The sequence below is a fragment of the Phoca vitulina genome, unplaced genomic scaffold (genome assembly GCF_004348235.1).
Source record: "Phoca vitulina isolate PV1807 unplaced genomic scaffold, GSC_HSeal_1.0 scaffold3, whole genome shotgun sequence".
NCBI lineage: Eukaryota > Metazoa > Chordata > Mammalia > Carnivora > Phocidae > Phoca > Phoca vitulina.
This window is the reverse complement of record NW_022589706.1, coordinates 26,071,902-26,090,951: the sequence shown is the minus strand read 5'-3', so window position 1 is coordinate 26,090,951 and position 19,050 is coordinate 26,071,902. Positions and strand designations below refer to the sequence as shown.

General features: G+C 45.6%; 1 protein-coding gene across 2 annotated transcripts in view; it reads right to left on the bottom strand.

The window, feature by feature from the left end:
* The window catches only part of CUNH4orf19 (chromosome unknown C4orf19 homolog), an 81,549-nt gene extending 64,658 nt beyond the window's left edge, over nucleotides 1-16,891 (bottom strand). For both annotated transcript variants that reach the window (XM_032400169.1, XM_032400168.1), the window contains exon 1: nucleotides 16,829-16,891. The gene's annotated coding sequence lies outside the window, so the exon portion shown is untranslated. The remainder of the gene's footprint in view (nucleotides 1-16,828) is intronic.
* Between the last annotated feature and the right edge of the window lie 2,159 nt (nucleotides 16,892-19,050).

The window sequence follows — 19,050 nt, the reverse complement described above, 5'->3', positions numbered from 1 at the left end:
CATAGTTTCCTGAAGAGAACTAGGTGAAAGTTCCCCAACTTCGAGAATCTTAAACAAAAGGAGCATGCTAGTGTGGGGTGGGACAGAGTTAATTCAGGAACGAGAGCTACAGACTAGAACTCACATTATTTAAAAAATACGTGTATTTTGAACAAAGGATCCTCATTGTCTAAATCTTGAGCTTAAACCTGGCAGCCTGAATTTGGAGGGTTTATTCTCCCAAGGGGTGAGGGGGTGGGGTGGATGCAGATAAGAGAGCAGTTCCAGTTTTATCACTCTTATGTGAATTTTGTGCTAGGGTTCAAGTGCTCAGCGGGGGGGGGGGGGGGGGGGGGGGGGGGGGGGGGTGGGGGGGGGGGGGGGGGGGGAGGAGGGGGGGGGGGGGGGGGGGGGGGGGGGGGGGAGAGGGAGCCTTGTTTCTATGGACTATATAAAGGAGAGGGAAGGAGGAAATGTTAGGAGGATAATTCCCCAATTTTTATTTCTTAAAAGGTGCTCTTGTGGCTGCATTTCCTCTAAACCCAATGTTTGGTGTCCATGTCGAGTGAAATGCATCTTTCTTGGTCAGGCAGTGGATGGAAAGGTCAGGAAGGATTTTTCCTAAACCAGCAGAAGGTCGAGCAGGAAAGCAGGGAGAACTGATTCTGCTGATGTATCTTCAGTAAGTGACCGGACTGGTCTTTGAAATCATTAAGCTTTGGCCTTTTATTCTGTCTAAAAAGGTGAAGTGAGTTCTTTTATAAGGAAATGAAAAAACATCTGCTAGATGATTATAAAGTAACTTCTGAATTTCTAAGTGTCATTTGGCCTTCATAGGCACATCAGTAAAGCCCCTGCTTAACAGTCAGTCAGGGCCATCTAACCTGGTGTGGGGGCATCTGCTCTGAGGTGAGGCAGCTAACACGGAGGCAGCAGTCTGCTGGCTAAGAGCGTGGGCTCTGCGGTCACACAGAACTTGACTGAGTCCCAGCTCCACCACCTTGAACAACTTGCTTAACCTCTCTGAGCCACCCCTTTAAGTTAGATGATGTATACAAATCACTTCGAGTGCCAGGCACATACGAGGTGCTCAGTAAATGTGAGCTATTCCTGCTGGCCCGACAAAGAGATTTTAACTACTACCAACACAATATGGGCCCTTGCCCCTCCCACTCATCCTAAGGCGTGTCTCATGTCATCTGTATTTTATTTGGCCTCTGTGTTTGAGTGCCTACTATTGTCAAGTAGTGTGCCCTGACCCAGAGTCCTTGCACCTGATGGGAAGGAAAACTAGGTGACGTCATCCACTGAGGGTAACGGGAAGGAGGGCCAATCAATGGGGTGGCGATAGGGCAGCGGGGAAAGCAGTTCCAGATGGGTTGAGTTTAAAGGGGTCTGGGGATCTGCAAGGGGATCTGCCCTGCAGGCACTTGTTATCAAGGGATCTGTAGCTGTGTGGGGAGAGTGGGGCCGGAGGTAGGGTGTTTGGTGTCATGCGCATCTGAGCCCCGAGTGGCTCACACATTCTGATGTTGCCAGAGGTTGGTCAGGGAACTAGAAGACATAAAGGGCTGTGGGGTGATGGAGGAGCCAAGGGGCACACCCATACTTGGGAATGGGGAAGTGGCAACTGGAGTGTTGGGATATCTCCTAGGGCCCCAGATAACATGACATGGGGCTATCTGGGTCTTTTGATTAATATTTATTAAAATAACATCCCAAAATGTAGCTTTCTCTTGAGTCGAGATAACTGCAAATCTTATATTCTATTTACAATTCTCTAAACTCTGCCAATCCTTTCAAGAGTGGTTTTCCAACATGGTTAATTAAAGGAAAGGACAGTTAAATGTTTTATTTGAAAATGTAATATATTTGATTTTTTAAAAGTATCTCAGTGACCAATAAACAAACCCTTCTGCAGTACTTAAGTCATTTTATAAAACTAATAAACTCATAAATAAGGTAAATTTTCAGGTGTCATAAACATTTCAATCCAATATAAAACAAAGCAAAACTGGGGCGTCTGGGTGGTTCAGTCGGTTAAGTGTCCAACTCTTGATTTCGGCTGGGTTGTGATCTTGGGGTCATGAGACTGAACCCCACATTGGGCTCTGCACTCAGCGGGGAGTCTGCTTGAGATTCTCTCCCTCTCCCTCTGCCCTTCCCCCTGCGCTCACACTCTCTCTCTCTAAATAAAATCTTAAAAAAAAAGCAAACTATCTGAAAAATTTCAACTTAAAAGAGCCCAAGTCTAAATCAATCAGCTAATGACACATTTTAAAGTGGAATCAAAAGACTTAACATGTTAATTAACAAATTACCTTACACACTGTGAATACTGTACATGTTCAAAATAGTGAATACAGGCTCTTCCACAAACTGATCTAAAAATATAAATACTTTGGGTTTTATTTAGTTCATTATAATTTAATTCTAAACCTTCCCAGGGTTAAAACACCATCTCCGTAAGGACATAATTTGCTTTAACATGGAATCCATACCTCACAAAGGGCTCAGTCTTCTCACCTCTGTCCCCAAGATTCAAATTACGAGTTAGCTAATTCTCAAGTCCTCTGAGTCTCCCATCTCCAGCACAACCTGCCACTGACCAGAATCGATGCATCTCGTCACCATTTGAGAGTGCTCAGAATTCGCTGTCCGCGCTTCCTTGCGACACAGTCATAACTCCTAGGTACATACAGGACCTGTGACTGGATTCCGCATCACCAAGCCCCAGGGTCAGACCTGATAGTAGATGGCAGGCAAACAGGGACCGGTCATGGAAGGAGATGGAAAACCAGGAGTGAGAAGTAGAATCGTCCAACAGAAGTCAAAGGAAAGAGAGAATTTCAGAAAGGAAGGTGGCATCAACGTCAGCAGTTTAAAATGCCACGGGGCAGTCTATAAGGTAAGGGGATGAAATGCGACTGTTAGTCTTTTTCTTAAGATTTTATTTATTTATTTGAGAGAGAGAGAACGCGAGCAGGGGAGGGGCAGAAGGAGAAGCAGACTCCCTGCTGAGTGTGGAGCCCGATGTGGGACTCGATTCTGGGATTCCAAGATTATGACCTGAACCGAAGGCAGACGCTTAATGGACTGAGCCACCCAGGCACCCCACGACCGTTAGTCTTAATGGTCATAAATTTAAATTTAAGATTTAAATTTTGTCAGTGAAATATTCACGTCACAGTGTGGGTAGAAAACAAATAACCATAAATAAAGAGTGAACTAAGAAGTGAGAAACTGGGAACTGCATTTAAAGGCAGAAATGAGTCAAGAATTCTTTAAAATTCCACTTAATAGTTTAATAAGGGAAACTGGGGGGGGGGGGGGGTAGCCAAAAAGGAGAGGAATGAGGCTCAAAGGAAGAGATGTCTGTTCTGTGTTTTATTTTAATTTAAAAAAAAGGGGGGGGTTTGAGTGTGTTCACTGAGGAGAGCGTTGTTGACTCCTTTTTCAGGGGGAAGATGGGGGTTCTAAGAGCTTGAAGATTTGGGACAGAGAGAGCATTAGTACTTGATGAAGCAATGTCCCAGGGGATCGAGGCTAAAAGCAAAGAAGTCCATGTGAAAAGGTTGACCTTGAACAGGAAAAGGAACACCTTATCCTCTGAGAATGGAGGGAATGAGGAAAGAATTGATAGCAAGGTAGATACTGTGTGGCGGGGGCGGGGCAGGAAGCTGGGCAGCTCGGTGGAGCTGTCGCTAGAGCTGTCTGAATCTGGCCCCGGGGCCAGCCTGGCAGCAATGCACGCAGCACACAGTTTCTGGGAACAAATTCTGGGCTGGGATGGTGACAGCTCCAGAAATGGCCCAACTGGAGCCATCAGAGCTTCCAGGTAAGGGAGCAGTTCATATTACTCACAGATCAGAGAAGAAATCCAGAGGTTTCTGTTCAACGTTGGTCTCTGGGTTCAGGAAAATGAGACCAGAGGTTAAGATGTGCTCAAGAGTAGTTGCTAGCATCTCTTAAACTAGAAACTGGGTTTCTTGGCTTCCAGAATCATGCTCCCCTCTTAAAAAAAAAAAAAAGGTAACCAATTTCTTCTCCACCTCCCTCCCTGGCTAACCTGTCCTCTTTCTTCCTGTTTCAGCGTGTCACTTTCTCTGAAAAGCCTTCCCTGACCTCTCTCCCCTCCTGTCTAAATCAGGTTCCATAAAGGCTCTTATATACCCCTTTTATCCTTCCTTTGTTGCACCATAGGCTGAAATTCTAGTTTTATTTGTGTGACTGTTTCATGTTCCTCTTTCCCAGTAGATATTATAAGCCACATGAGGATAGGGACTCTTATTTGTTCACTTCTGTATCCTGGTCAGCACATAGCTCAATGCCTGCCATGCAGTCAGTGCTCAATAAATATGACAAATGAAGGGTGCCTGGGTGGCTTAGCCAGTTAAGCATCCAATGCTGGATCTCAGCTCAGGTCTTGATCTCAGGGTCGACAGTTCAGACACTGCACTGGGCTCTGTGCTAGGCATGGGGCCTACTTTAAAAAAAAAAAAAATTATGAATGGATTTATATTCCAAGTGTATGGTGTGGGAGCATGGGATTCAAGAAATTTGTTTTCCTGTTAAAGGTAACATTTGTGAAAAATGCACAATGGTGGGATTCCCTGGCAGGCTGACTTACACTTTCTCTGTAGGTCTGGCATCTGGGAAATGCTCGATACATATTTGATGAGCCATTAAGAATTTTTGCACTATTGGAATTTAATTCCCTTAAGAAAACAAACACAGCTGCCTCCAAGTCACTCAAAATAATTTAAAGATATTACCTAAACATTAAAAAAACATTTTAAAATAAACAAATTAAAAATGTCCAAAAATGTTATTCAGACTAAATATTAGAGTTCATCATCAGTATTTTGTTAATAATTACAGTGAAAATACTGATCATATAACTAAGGTAGCTTTTGGGATAATATATAACTAGAAAACCGAATGTTTTATTTCTGAAGTTTCACACTTTCGAAGTGTCTCAGAAACATCTTCTTAGATCCAGCCTTGATACTTAATGAAATTACCAATTTTTAGTATAGAAATTCATGGACTTGCAAACATTTAAAAAGAGAAAGCATCACCAATGAACTCTCTGCCACCTTTCTCAGAGGAGGAAATTTGTGAACACATGCATGAAGGTTAGGATCATACAGTAGGCAAATATTTTTCCATGTCCCACCCAAAGCAAACAAATGAAAATTGAAACTTCAAAGACAATTATAAAATATCTCCAAATTTAAAGATACAGCATCCTTTTCTAGATTCACAAGAGGAGGAAAAACAACTGATTTGGAAGAACTTAAAACTAAGTTTTATATAAACGTGTGTGTGTGGGGGGGGGTGAGTGCATACAGTGTAAAAAAGAATCAAACAGATGGTAATTAAAAAAATGGAAATGTTTTAAGATATTGAAAATGTTGAGTTGAAATAAATTAATAAAACACTGGAAACAAGCTCACCAAATTTTTTTTAATGGGAGAATAGTTTCCGAAAGACAGCGGCCCATTTAGGTGATGAACACCAGATGCCAAGCATAGTTCATTATAGACAAAAGTACTCTGATTAGCTTCAGGGGAGAAGGAGAAAAGAATCAGGCACCAAAGGTGGGAAAGCCAAGCACAGCCCTCCACGGGCTGCTGGCATGTGGCTCCCCAATTGTCCCCAGCTAACTCCTGGTCTAAGGACAAAGTTGTTTTCTATCCACCCTTCGGTCAGTGAATCCTGATCCAGAATCATCTAGTTCACTGGGCCACCACCACGCACAGTGGACCATCTGAACCCACAGTCAGGCCAGGGCCAGCTGTGTTTCCGTAAGGTCAGAGTCCCTGAAACCCACTCTTCAGGGGAGGAAGAGCTCAGAAGACCTCTATGGGAAGTCCCTGACATGATCAACTAATTAAAGGAATCTTTGACTAGGGATGCCTTTGCCTTTGGAAGGTCCAGAATATGGGGGTATTGTTGCAGCGGAGAAGGGTACTCACTGACCCTCCCCAAATCCAAAGTCTTTGTTCCCAGCATAACCAAGGAGGCAATGTGGCTGAGTGCCCCTAACTTATCCTTACTCTGTATGGTATGAGAGAGAGTGGGGGAGTGGAGGTAGGGGGACTGAGGGTGTCTTTCTCCTCTTTGAATTTTAGTCTGAAGTCTAAAGTCTATCCGTTGCTTTAGTGAGTGTTTTACAGAGTGCTGAGAGCACACAGTGTGGGACACAGTCTGAGCACATCATTTAGTGGCGGACAAAGATTTATTTACTCGACAGTCCAATAAAAGCCAAGTTATTCATAGATACAGCGTGTGCTAGAGAAGACTTAGCTTGTTGTAGTAGAAAGAATTTTAGGCTAAGAGTTAGCATATTCCTGGATTCCGGTCTTGACTCTGTTATTAATTTAGGGTCATGTGATTTTGGCCAAGCCATTAACCTCTCTGGGCCTCAGCAGCCTCGGAGGTGAAATGGAGATAGTGAATCAAATGACGGCTAAGGCCCTTTTTGGATCTAACACTCTGGAATGAATGTGGCCTGTGTGTTCAGAAGAGGGAGTAATCATTCTGGGATAGAATGATCAGGAGTTTTCATAATAGAAGCAGGGTAGTTTGTTCATTTTCTACAAAGCCTGATTTCTCTGTTGTAAAAACCCCAGAGTACAGAAGTGTCAAATGTAGATTGCAAATGTCCCTAGCAATCTTTGCTTCACAGATAAATAAATACTGGTAACTGTTTGTAATTTTTTCTTCCAGATACTTTAAGTGCTACTTACAATCATTACTATTGCTAAGTGCTAATTATAATCATTACTATCTGTATTAAAATGGAACACCAAGTATATGTTTCTTCAACAAATTTTTATGAATTTAGAATTATATCCTGGGCGTCCTTCTGCCATGTCGTCACGTGCATCTCATTGTTTTCACTAGTGCAGGGTGCTGCGTGGTGTCTGTGAGTGGCACTTCATTTAAGCAATGCCTACTGATTATAAAAACCCCTTGCACACCCATGTCCTAAGATTCAGTCCTGACACCGCCCGCCTCTCTTCCCATCCTGTCTGTCACCAGGTCCGGGTGCTGTCACCCAGTATCTCAGGAAGCCAGCTGTGTCCTTCTCTCCCTCCAAGTACCTCCGCTTCATTCCAGCGGAGGTCCAACCACAGGTCCTACAACCACAGCCCCTTCACGGGTCTTCTCTCTCTCCGGCTCTGCAGCCAGAGAAGCACATCTTAGGACTTACACGTTGAAAACCTTCGATAGCTTCTCACTGTTCTTAAGGCCACTGACTTACAATGCTTGTCCGGTCTATAATTTGCTTTACGATCCACTGGCATAGACTCCGGGATGCAGGAGTGGGGTTTTAGTCTGCACCCTAGGCTGTACGTTAAGTTAGTTGCCCCGGTCAGGAACACACGAGTGCCAGGTCCTCCGTAAGAACGCTGTCACAGGGCTGCAGGCTTGAGGCGGTTTCTGCAGGTAGGTTAGCTTCTATGTCTCCAATCAACACAAAGGACTTTGTTAATTAGCAGATGGATGTTAGAAGCTGTTTTTCCTCGGGGAAATCACTTTCATAGGAGACGTACGGACTGGTTGGAAACAGAGTCGAGGCGCCCCCTTTCTTGCACCAACACTGTGGATAGTAGATCCAGCCACCTGTACCCTCCCACGGGGGCCCAGGACTTGTTTCTGCCAAATGCCTGACTCGTGGCCAGCTCAAAGGAGTCTTGCTGCTTAAATTACACTCTTAGGTTAGCTCAACCCTGCCTGGCGAAGAGGTCACCTTTGCCTCTAATGAACTTCCCACGAGATATAGCTGGAGAAACTAAACGAATGGAACTAGGGACTTCATCAAGCCTACACAACAGGCCGCATGACTGTTCTGATTCCTGCTTGTGGATCAGTGTTGGAAGGTGGGGCTGCATTGAGCCTGAGATTTGCTTGCGGACCACGTGGGAGGCTGTGAGGAAGACGACCTTTACCCTCACTCAACTCTAGATAGTGGAGGTTTCGACATCCACCAAAAAAACCCTAAATAAATAGGAAGGATCACATTGGTAGAGGTCAGATTACGTAAAGCTCGTGGCCTACAAGGCCCTGCACCTCCTGCCTACCTCTCCTGGTACTCCTCGTGCTCACAACATTTCTAGGAACACTGCTCCCTCTGGACGTGTGACCACGCTGTTCCCTCTCGAACCCCTGTGGCTCCTCGGCCTCCTGAGATCTCACTGGGATGTGCTTCCTCAGGGAGGCCCTTCCTGCCTGTCAGTCCAGGTCCCCGCTCCCATCCACCCCCAGCGGCGCCCAGGACCTCTCTCCCCGCCGTCCGTCCACACAGGAACGCAGAGCGATAGGTCTGTATGGTTATCACACTGATAACTATGAGATTGTGTCCAGGTCTGTTCTGTTCACCTTTGTCGCCCCACCGGCTAGCACGGCCTCTGCAGACATTTGCTCAATAGAAGAACATTTGGATCTTAGTCCACACAGCATTAGTAGAGGGGGGAAAAAAAAGCTTTTTATGGCACTAGGTTCACTAAGTAGAGTGGGCCCTCTATAGTGAAAAAACTTTACAATAAAGTTCTTAAAATAATCCAATCAAACTCACAAAGTGAAGGATGCGGAATATATAAAATAAATGAGGTGAGGCAATGGCCATGTCTTTCAACTACTATAAATGCCAACTCGGTTATTCTGAAAATCCTTTATGGAAATGAGGACCAGGAAAAAGTCATCATCTTCAAGTCTCATTTCTCCCAATTTTGCAGTTTCCTTTAGTCTCGGCACTTATAGAATGATCATTCCAGCATGTAACTAAGTTCTGCTTTCTCAGAGAACTCCACGTTTGTCTCCTCAGATGAAGTCCTTGGCACCCTCCCTACTTGCCACTAATACAAACATGGAAATATGACTCCATCCCTCTCCCCCCCTCCCCCGCCCGCCGCCAAGGTTCTTTCTATGCTTGAGGTACAGAGGGCATTTAAAACAGACCCTGGATAGACATTTAAGTAGATGACTTTATAATAAGGAAAGTTCTATATCTGGTTAGAAATTCAGGGCAAATCCCACGTGCCTAAAGTTTGAAGTCCGCTGTCACTCCGTGTGGCTTTTATCAATGGTAAAGACGGAGTGAGCTGTGGGGAGACGTGGGTCACCTGATCGCCTCCCCCAGCCCCATCCTTTCCTTCCGTTCCACACCCTACGGTGCTGCTCTGGTCCAAACCTCACATTTTACATCTGAGGAAACTGGAGGCCACAGGCTGAGACTCAGAGTTACCACACATCTACGAAGTGCGGATCAAATATGCACAAGATGCCGTCATCTGTGTTTGAGGGGATGATTCCGATGACTTCTGACTTACAGGCAGGCGCGTACGCGTGCCTCACCCGGTCACACCTGCCACCGAGGGCCTGCCAGGTGCTAGGGGGGGCAAATTCTTGAGTTTTGTTTGTTTGTTTGCTTGTTCTTTTTGTTTGTCTAATTAACTCTTACAGGGTAACTGCCTGTCAAGGGTGCAATTTCAGTAATTTTACTTTCTCTAAAGACACTTCAGCATTTTTTTTTTTTTGGATTATATGAAAGTCACACTCCTTTTACTCCATTAAATCTTTTAATTTAGGCAGGGTATTAAAAGACAGCCCTCGAGCTTTCTCCACACCAGTGGGCTGTGACTTCTCTACCCCTTCCTTTGTTTTCAGGCTCACCTCCCCAGAATCACACCTCAGCCCTGTTCTTCAGCACCAGGAAACACTCGCCTTTTAGCTCTGACAAGAGAGAGCCTCACATCGGTAATGGAGGCGGAACTAACTTGAGGCGGGAGGATCAGGCCTCTGTCAGCCATCTTCTGAGGCTGGACCTCTGCCTGGGTTGCAGCGTCGCGCTGAAACTGTTACTATGTCCACTTCTAGGACATTTGGCCTTCTTCACCAAAACCAAATCCCAGTGAGGATCATAAAACCTGTCCCGTCAAGTTCAAAAGAGAATGCAGATAAATTGTACTTTGTAAACTAAGTCTTGACTGTCTAGCCAATTAACTCTGTTTTATGATTCTTTGTAGAAATGACTGCAGCAATAAACGCATCCTGGGACACGCTAGACAGCAGCAAAGGAGGATTCAAACCCAGGTCTTCTTGACTTTAAAACGTGAGCTCTCCCAACTTCCCCAGGGTGCCCCCTAGAGGCTGGGAAACACAACAGGGAAAGGAATTGCTTTGAAGTCTTTTAGTCAAAGAGTACAGGGCTTGGCGGGTGGGGGAGGGGCTGGGGCCGAGGGTTCCCGCCCTTGTTTTGCCTCTGACTTGCCGGGTATCCTAGAAAGAGTTGCTTTCTCTCCCCAGGCCTCAGTTTTCTTATCCCTAAAACCAGGTGTTTGGATTAGTGAAGGCCCTTTCCAGGTCATGATTCTGTAGCCTACAGACATTTTCAGAGCCTTAGCTTAGTTGCTTAAGAAAAGAGGCTTCAAAATTTACTTGGAAAAAAGAAAGATCTTTTTATCACTCAAAGGATCAAAGGAAAAGGTCGCAAAATTACGTCATTTGAAATATAAAGTGGGATTTGTTGCCACTGGAACCAAAGGAGGGATTCAACTCGATAGGGAAAACAGATAAAGAAGGAAATGTTTTTATGAGGCATTTTTAAGTTTCCATGAAGTAATTACTTAAAAATCCCCAATTTAAACTTTCAAGCATCTGAGTTTGGCACTGTGTCTATGAAAGAAGGAAAGAAAAGAAAGAAAGGAAAGAAAGAAAGAAAGAAAGGAAGGAAGGAAGGAAAGAAAGGAAAGAAAAGAAAGAAAGAAAAAGAAAAGAAAGAAAAGAAAGAAAAAAAAACCCCAAAGCAAAAATCAATCAGTTTGATAATTTCCTCCAAAGACCAAATAGAAAACCTGCAGAGTGCTTTGCGGGTTAGTCAGAAGACTCGGCTTGGCGTCAGCAGACCTGAGTTCAAGTCTTGGCTGAGTGATCATCCTGACCTCTCACTGTCCTTAACTTACGAAAGGGGCATAATAATCCTGTCTCTACAGATGTCACAGGGAAGATCTAATAAACTGAAGAACTATATGAAGAACTGTTTCATTATAACTCATTGCCTGCCAAAAAAAAAAAATTCTTTCACCATATACAGGGAATGACAAGGGATACAGATTTGGAACTTTGTTTGAACTGCTTCTTAGCAAAAGTTGAAAAACTGCTACAACTCAAGGGAGTGGGAGAAGCTGCCTGAAAGCTGACATACAGAAAACCAAAACTACCATACCACCAAAAAGGATCTTCTTTTTCAGGGTACAGAAGGCAGAGGTAACATCCCAGCCTTAAAGTGTGGGAAATGCAGTTCAGAACTTGGCAGTCCAGAACCATCTCTTCACTTCCTTTATTTTTTCCCTTTCGTCAGAATCCAAGTTGGCATCCAGTCTTGGGGGATGTGCTTTGCTTCTCAGACTTCACTGTACTTATGAACTGTACGGGGATCTTGTTAAAATGCAGATTCTGATTCGACAGATCTGAGGTAGCATCAAGACTGCATTTCTAACCAGCTCCCAGGTGACCGCCAGGCTGCTGGTCCATGGACACCACTTTGAGTAGCAAAGCTCTTGGCTTTCTGGGGACAAAATGGTGGAGGAGACATGCGGACCTGGGTCTGAATGCCATCTCATCAGCTCTGTGTGACCTTGGGCGAATAACTTCACCTGTGTAGTCGGACTAATACCTATTTTATATAGGAGGATCCTTTGAGATATTAATAAAAAGATAGGATTCTTTTCAAATTAGTCTTTGCCTTGGCTCCCCTTGGCTCCTCTTTGAGGGCACAATCGTCTCTGATTTTATTTCTTTTAGCACATAAATCAAGCAACAGTACTCTTAAATTTTGTTCGTACAAAACCCTGAGTTGTATGATAATAGCATGCTTCCCACCCTTCCCGGTCCCTGTAGCGTCATGCAGGGGCAGAGAGGCAGAACTGCACCATGGTTACAAACACGGGCTTTGGATCGGGTCTCAGGACTAAAGCTGGTTCCATCCCTCACCAGCTGCATTTCCTGCCTAACTCAGACTGACATGTCTGGGTTGCAGTTTCTTCGCCTGTAAAATAGGATTTCTGCCTGCACCTCAAGCGTTGTTGGGAAAATTCAGTTAGCTGAGTTATGCAAAGTGCTTAGCCAATGTGGTAGATTGCAAAAATGACCGCGATTCCCCACCCCTCCCTGAATCCCTCCTGTTCTCTAAGGTGAGTCTGCCAGTTCCTCCCATCAAACGGTGGAGTCTACTTCTCCACCCTCTGAATCTGGGCTGGCCTCTTCACTGGCTTTTAGAGGAGGCTGGAGGAGAAGCAACTCGTGTCCCTTTCAGCCTAGGCCTCATGGAGTGCTGCTTCCACGCTCCCTCCTACAGCCATGGGCCAACACGTGAACAAGCCCAGGCGGCCTGGGACTTAGCTGACGGTCAGCCGACACTCGGGGGGGTAGGGCTGCCTTGTGACCACAGATGCATGAGGGAGTCTGATAAGACCGGCGCAGTCGCCAGGCCCCAACTGCTCACCCACAGGGTCATAAACTAAATCAATAGTGGTTATTTTCAGCCACTACATTTTGGACTGGTTTGTTACACAGCAATAGATAATCGATACTCGATGTAAGTAATGTCTCCACAAATAGTGGCTGTTATAACATTTTGGGGAAAAGGTACTTAACGAAAGATCAGCTTCCCATACCACTAAAATCTGTCCTTTTCGGCCAGGCATAGTAGGAAGGTGACTGCGCTGGGAATTGGGATTCTCAGACTGTGCCCCAGCAGCTTTTGTGTTAGGCGACTGTATGACCTTAGACACCTCATTTAGCCTCCCCGAGCCTCAGTTTCCTCTAAATTAAGCTGCTCAGAACCAGTGATTTTTAAAGTTCTTTTCTGGGTCTAAGAAGGATTGAGGGTGCACTTTTCCAGAATGTGACACTTATTTCCTTGTTAACAGTTCTGAACCCAATTTTTCCTGTCTTGTTGACTCAGAATGTCATCGCAGGCAGCTTCGGTCTATTGGTTTTGCTGTTTAGCAAAACCAGTTGTGACTACATCCCACACTTACCCTAATGACTTTATGCAGAATCTGGGAGGTGAGCCTCCTTGCCATGGACCACGAACCCACATAGCCAAGCTCATTAGGAGTCCAAAGAGAAATAATTACATGTATGTACCTTCTGGTGACGGTCTAAGTATGTGGCTCTTAACAACTCTTTACAAGTGCAGGTAGACTTCTATTCATTTCTAGGCTGCCATAGTCTGGAGAACAGAGGCTGCTGGTCGTCTGACCACCAAAGAAGAGGGATAATGCTTCACAGCCGTGACATGCAGACCCAATCTTTATCACATAGAAATGACCCAAGGTATGCACTCAATTACCCAATGGAAGGAAAAAGACAACACCAAAATCAAAAGAAATGTCCAAACTCTAGGGTGTAGAGATGGACTCTAGGACTCAGAAACAAATGAATCACAAATGAATCCAAACACATGCTGTATGACAGAGCTCTGCATGGGGCAGTGATGGAGGTGACTGTCCCTCTGTCGCAGGCCCTCGGTGCCTCCTGCGTCCTGCTGGGGGGCGCTCGGACACGCCATTTCTACACCCTGAGACACACGTCCACTACTGCGCCTGCTACACAATCAAGGGTGTTATTCCCAGAAGGAGTTAAGCTAAATCAGAGGATGTGTATACAAAACGAGGGCAACCGTTTATCCTAACTTAGCCTTCCGATGTACATATTTAAGTCTGCGCGAAGATGCACTGCGTTGTTGAAAGTGCGAACTATACTTGGCTCACTCTTTATCAACACCTTTCTCCGTGAGAGAAACAAAGGGTGTAGAAGGGGAAGCACGTGGCTCACAGCTACCTGCCTGCAACAGATGTATTTTGAAATGACATGGAAATCAACTGCAGAGACCTGAGTCACCCAATATTTTCTTGGCTTGAGGTCCCCAATACCTTTGTCCATTACGTATCTTTAGAATCAATTCACTTCTCACTCTCCTCTCGTGTGGATTTTTACAGCAGCTGCCTGGCTGGGATCTTTCCCATTTCAGTCTTCTCGTTGCAGCTGGAGAGAACTTTCTAAGAAACAGAGCTGCTCTGCTTAAAATCCTCCACTGGCTTGTCTGAAGACTGTTAAGTTCCCTGAAGGCAAGGACAGTGTCCCTGGCACTGGCTGAGTGTGCATCTGATTATCTCTGGGCTTACAAACCTGCTGTCTCCAAGGTCAGGGAGGGGTTTCACTTCATTTTAGAGAGCTACTTGTCCACTGAATAGAACGGAATTCACTGCTTGGGGTAAAATTTGAGACATACTCCTTTTTAATATTCGCTGCAGCTCAGGAGCATCTTTTCCAAGATGCTTGATGACACTGAACTAGTATTTTGACTTATTTTAAGTATCTGCTTCAGGACATATATTCATCTGATGGCTATGTTAAGTCTTAGGATAGGGTCATTTTTTAAAAAGATTTTATTTGAGAGAGAGAGAGAGAATGCACATGAGCAGGGTAGAGGGGCAGAGGGAGAAGGAGACTCCCTGCTGAACAGGGACCCCAATGTGGGGCTCGATCCCAGGACCCTGAGATCATGACCTGAGCTGAAGGCATACACTTAACTGACTGAGTCACCCAGGGACCCCAGGATAGGGTCATTTTGATGATATATGGTCCTTCTGAAGATTCCAAACTCTATGGGACCAGAATATTCTCAGGTGAAAAGGGTGTGAGTAGATAACAGATTTCACTTTCATGTTATTCTCTTAAAACAGCATTCAGGTGGTAACCACACTAAGAAAGGCTACAAATGGGTGAAGCCTCCTCCCCTAGGATGAGGCTACTGACTCTTCTTTTCTAGATATCTAGAAAGTCTACCTCCAACCAGATAATCAATCTAATGACAAAAAAAAAAAAAAAAAAAAAAAAGCTAGGTACTATTTAACCAAGACCTCAAAAGGGCCCAAGATTCAGGGTTACTGGGAACATTGTGAAACTAAGGGAATTTGCAAGTCCAGGTGGAGGAAACCCAGCTACTGGGAGACTGGTATTCAATTATTTGGAAACTGGAGTCCCTTCCAAGAAGCTCAGTAAATGGGCTCTTGAGGCCTCAAAGGCAGGGCAGTTGCAGGAGGAAGGCAGACAAGTACCCGCTCGGCCCTTGGGCTGAGACTCAATTCTGGCCAGAATTTGGCTAGGTTGTTTCCAGGCTCAGAGAGACATGAGGTGGGAAGTTAGGGGAATCATTCCATTTTTAGGCTATTGAACATATTTAGGTGACATGCAAGTTTCTGTCTGGTTTTGAATCCAGATTTGCAAAAGCTCTTAGAACATAGCAAAGACGGGTCACGTTTCTGGGGAAGCACTTATCACATACTTGCTGAACAGAAAGAGCAGGACCAGGAAGAACAGTGAGTGAGCAAAGAAGAGAAATAAACCCAACCCCACCTTCCTGTATTCATGTCTGCTCCATTCCTGGTCTGGGATCAAGGCAGCTTCCCGTAACTAATTCTTCACACGTTAGGGAAGTACAAAGAACCCCAGAGTCCTACTTAGCCTTAAGAGCTTCAAAGTACTGTCTCAAAGACCTGCCTCACGACTGCTGAGGTGTTCTATAGATACTGGTGTTTAGCATCAGAACCTCTAACATCTGTCTCCTTAAAATATTAACTGGAGAATTAGATGTGGAAATAAGTGGAATATTTTTGTGGGAATAAACAGAATTTATTGTGTTTAAAAGCAGCGACCACTTTCTATTTCTTTCTGATTCAACTCTCAAAACGTCTCATCTTTTCTACAGCCTTGCTCCTCACAACAGCGTGGGTACAGCCACCCAGGACACTTATAAGCCATATGAAAAGGGCCGCCAGTAATTCTCACAGGGACGGGAAGAAAATAAAACACCCTATTCTTTAATGATCTGAACCACCTCGTGGAACACCGACTTCCTCTAAATTCACTGGGCAAAAGTCTATATACCACAATGGAAAATAAAATGTACTAAGTTACTAAGGGGAGTTTTTGTTTTGTTTTTAAGGTTAATTACAGTCCTGGAAGGGGGTAAAAAGTCCCACTGATTTTGAAATCTGTCTTGTATCATTGGAAAAATTCTTCAGTGGTGGTTTGTGAAAATCTCACCTCATCAGGGCTGCCAAGGTCAAATGAGACCCAAGCAATCGACCTGGGAGATGCTTGCCTAATTATTAAATATGCAGCAAACAGTTTGTGACCATTTAACAGTTTGCACCTGGCACGCTCTTCCAACACGTGCCGCTTCCTAGCGCTGCACCCTCCCCGCCCCACCCCTTCCCACCGCCACCCAGGGCGCCAGCACCGGGACCTGAGCAAATCCTGGGGACCCAAGGACATTTCAAAGAAACAGCGGCGGTCAACATTCCATTTCCGTTTTATTCGAAAACGCTCAGATGCTTAAAAATGGGGGGAGGGGGACACTTAGAAATAAGGGAAAATCTCTTGCAGTTTTTCCAACTCAAGTTCTCAGGCGCAGCTGAAAGTTCATTAATTAGGGATTTAAAACCAAAACTGTTTCATACACCACTGAGATGCCAAGCTTTCCAAACTGTCCTGGTCTTGAGTTTGGGGAATTTGTAAAAGTCCCGCCCACCCCCCCCCGCCCCCGCCGGTGCTGGATTTGGCCTCCCTTTGTTGAATTCTGTGACTTTTCCGAAGTAATCAAACTGAGAATTGCCTCGCCCCATTTTTTTTTTTTTTCTGCCAGAAGGAAGTAAAGAAATAAAAACGACCTGCGAGAGAAATCGGGGAAATAATGCCCCAAAGCCGAGCTCGGCAGGAGGCAAGCCCACGGCGGGGCCCGACGCGCGGGGCGGGGGACCGTCCCTACCTGGGGCCGGGCGGCGGCGGCGGCGGCGGGGTCGCGGCGCCCATGGCTTCGCCGGCCTCGGGCGGCCGCGCCGGGAAACGCCAGCGGCTCAGCGCCGCCCGGAGCCCGCCGCGCTCACAGCGGCCGCCCCGCACCGTCATTGGGCCGGCGCGTCACGTGGCGCGGCAGGCGGGCGAGCCTCCCCGGCACGCGTAACCCTTTACCTGCGCGCCCCGAGCCGCGCGCCCCCCTCCCCCCGGCCGCGCGCCCCTCGGAGCCGGGCTGGCCATCCCCGGGCGCGCTCGGCCTCCGGGCAGCCACTGCCGGCTCGCGTGCCCACCGCCGGCCCGCGCGGGGTAACGTCTCGGTGCCTACTTTTCCGTCGTGCTGGAGGGAGAGGGGAGCCTCCTAGGATGCGGGACGTCAGTGGGGAGATCCAGAAATGCGGCCCCTGGCAAAGAGATCTGTACCCCTCACCCCGTATTTTTGTGTTTGGGGTTCCTCCTCAGTTCCAGCCTCTTCCGTTTCGACCTGGTGTGTACACCGTCGCCCGCCTGCACTATCAGAGTGGATGGTCTGAGACCCAGCGCGGACGCTACCGAGATGGAACTCCAGGAAGTTGCACACACTCGGCTGCGCCCTCGACATCGCAGTGCGAGCTCAACGAAGTCCTGCTTCCCCCCACCCCCTTTTCCCGGGCTGTTGGAACCTCGGCTGCAACACCGCGTCCACACCTCCTGAGCTCTACGCGCGTACTTGTTGCGGTGCACGCACCTACGGCGGGTGGAGAGCTGGTGGCTTTACCTGAAAATACTACTTAGGTGTTGGAAGTTCTTTTCACCTGTGCGCAAAAGTTGGGATTGACAGGAAAATGTGTTAAGCAACTGCGCCACCTAGCTTACCCTCTTCTCTCCCCTTCAAATTATCCAGGGACAGTCAGGACAGAACAGGCTGCTGCAGAATAGGCCAGAGTATTATTTAAAGACCGACATACTGTCCTTAGTTTCTAACGGGCCCACTTTAGGGATTCCAGCCCCATTTACACATTTGTCACCCTTTATGGGAGAAAACTCATTTTTGGGGGCATCTTGCCAGTCGTGTGGTAGCTGCATGCTTTAAAATGATAGATTTAGAAGGAAGTTCTCTGCTATTTTACATCATTTTCTGATAAAACCCTTTGTCACACTTCTAGTGGATGCTTTAGTAACGTCCACAGAATACTGGTACATTTATCAGTTAAGTTACTTTGACCAAAAAGACATTGGTATTTATCTTAGGTTTTGAAGTGTGGTTCCCAGACTAGCGGAATCAGCTTCATCTGGAGGGATTCAGTAAAAAATGCAGATTTGGGGGCTCTACCCATGACATACGGATTCTGAAATAATTGGGGATAGGGAGGGTGAAGTAATCTGTGTTTTAACAAATGATGTACACTCCAGTTTGAGAACCACTGCTCTGAATATGCTCAAGCTGCTGGCTAAGTTACCTTCATCTATCAAAGGCTGGGATTCTGTAAAGCCAGAGATGGTGGTGTTATTGGTAATCTTAAATTCGGTGTTATATAATTTGTCATATTGATACACTGAAACGAAACCCTCCAATATGTCCATATACGTGTAATCTGTACTTCATGCACATCACATGGAATGCCAAACGGAGCTGTCAAGGGACCCTTATGAAAAATACAGAAGAAAAACCAGTGGTTTCTGGATGCATGTGGGAGTGAAACACCATGATTCAGTTAGTGTTTTAGGTGTGTTCATGTTTTCATTGGCATATAAATCGTTCCAACCGATGAATCATGGAAGATAGGAAAACTAATTTGTTTGAGTGGATTTGTCAATAGAGTTCTAAATTTGTCAATATGGTTCTAAAAAAAAAAAAAAAGACCCACAATTTTAAGAAGTTTATGGTATTGGCTTATATTATAACGAAAAAAAAAAGCACCATCTTATGCATTATTTAGATTTTTGAGAAAGAGATAACAGGTTGGATTCTTTGCCTTTAGCTACAATTTCTCCATTGCGGGGATAGCACATTTCCAGTTGCCTGCGTGGATATCTTTACTTTTGAATTCTCTAGGTCCAACTTTATTTCAGTATTTCCTTCATCTTCATCTCCTAAACGTATTCATTTTACATCTGTAATTCTGTCCACCCAGTTTCAATTGGAGCTGGAATTATGTGAGTTCTCCTTTGTTCATCACACAACTCTGTCAGTTAAAGCCCTGAAATCATGCCTCT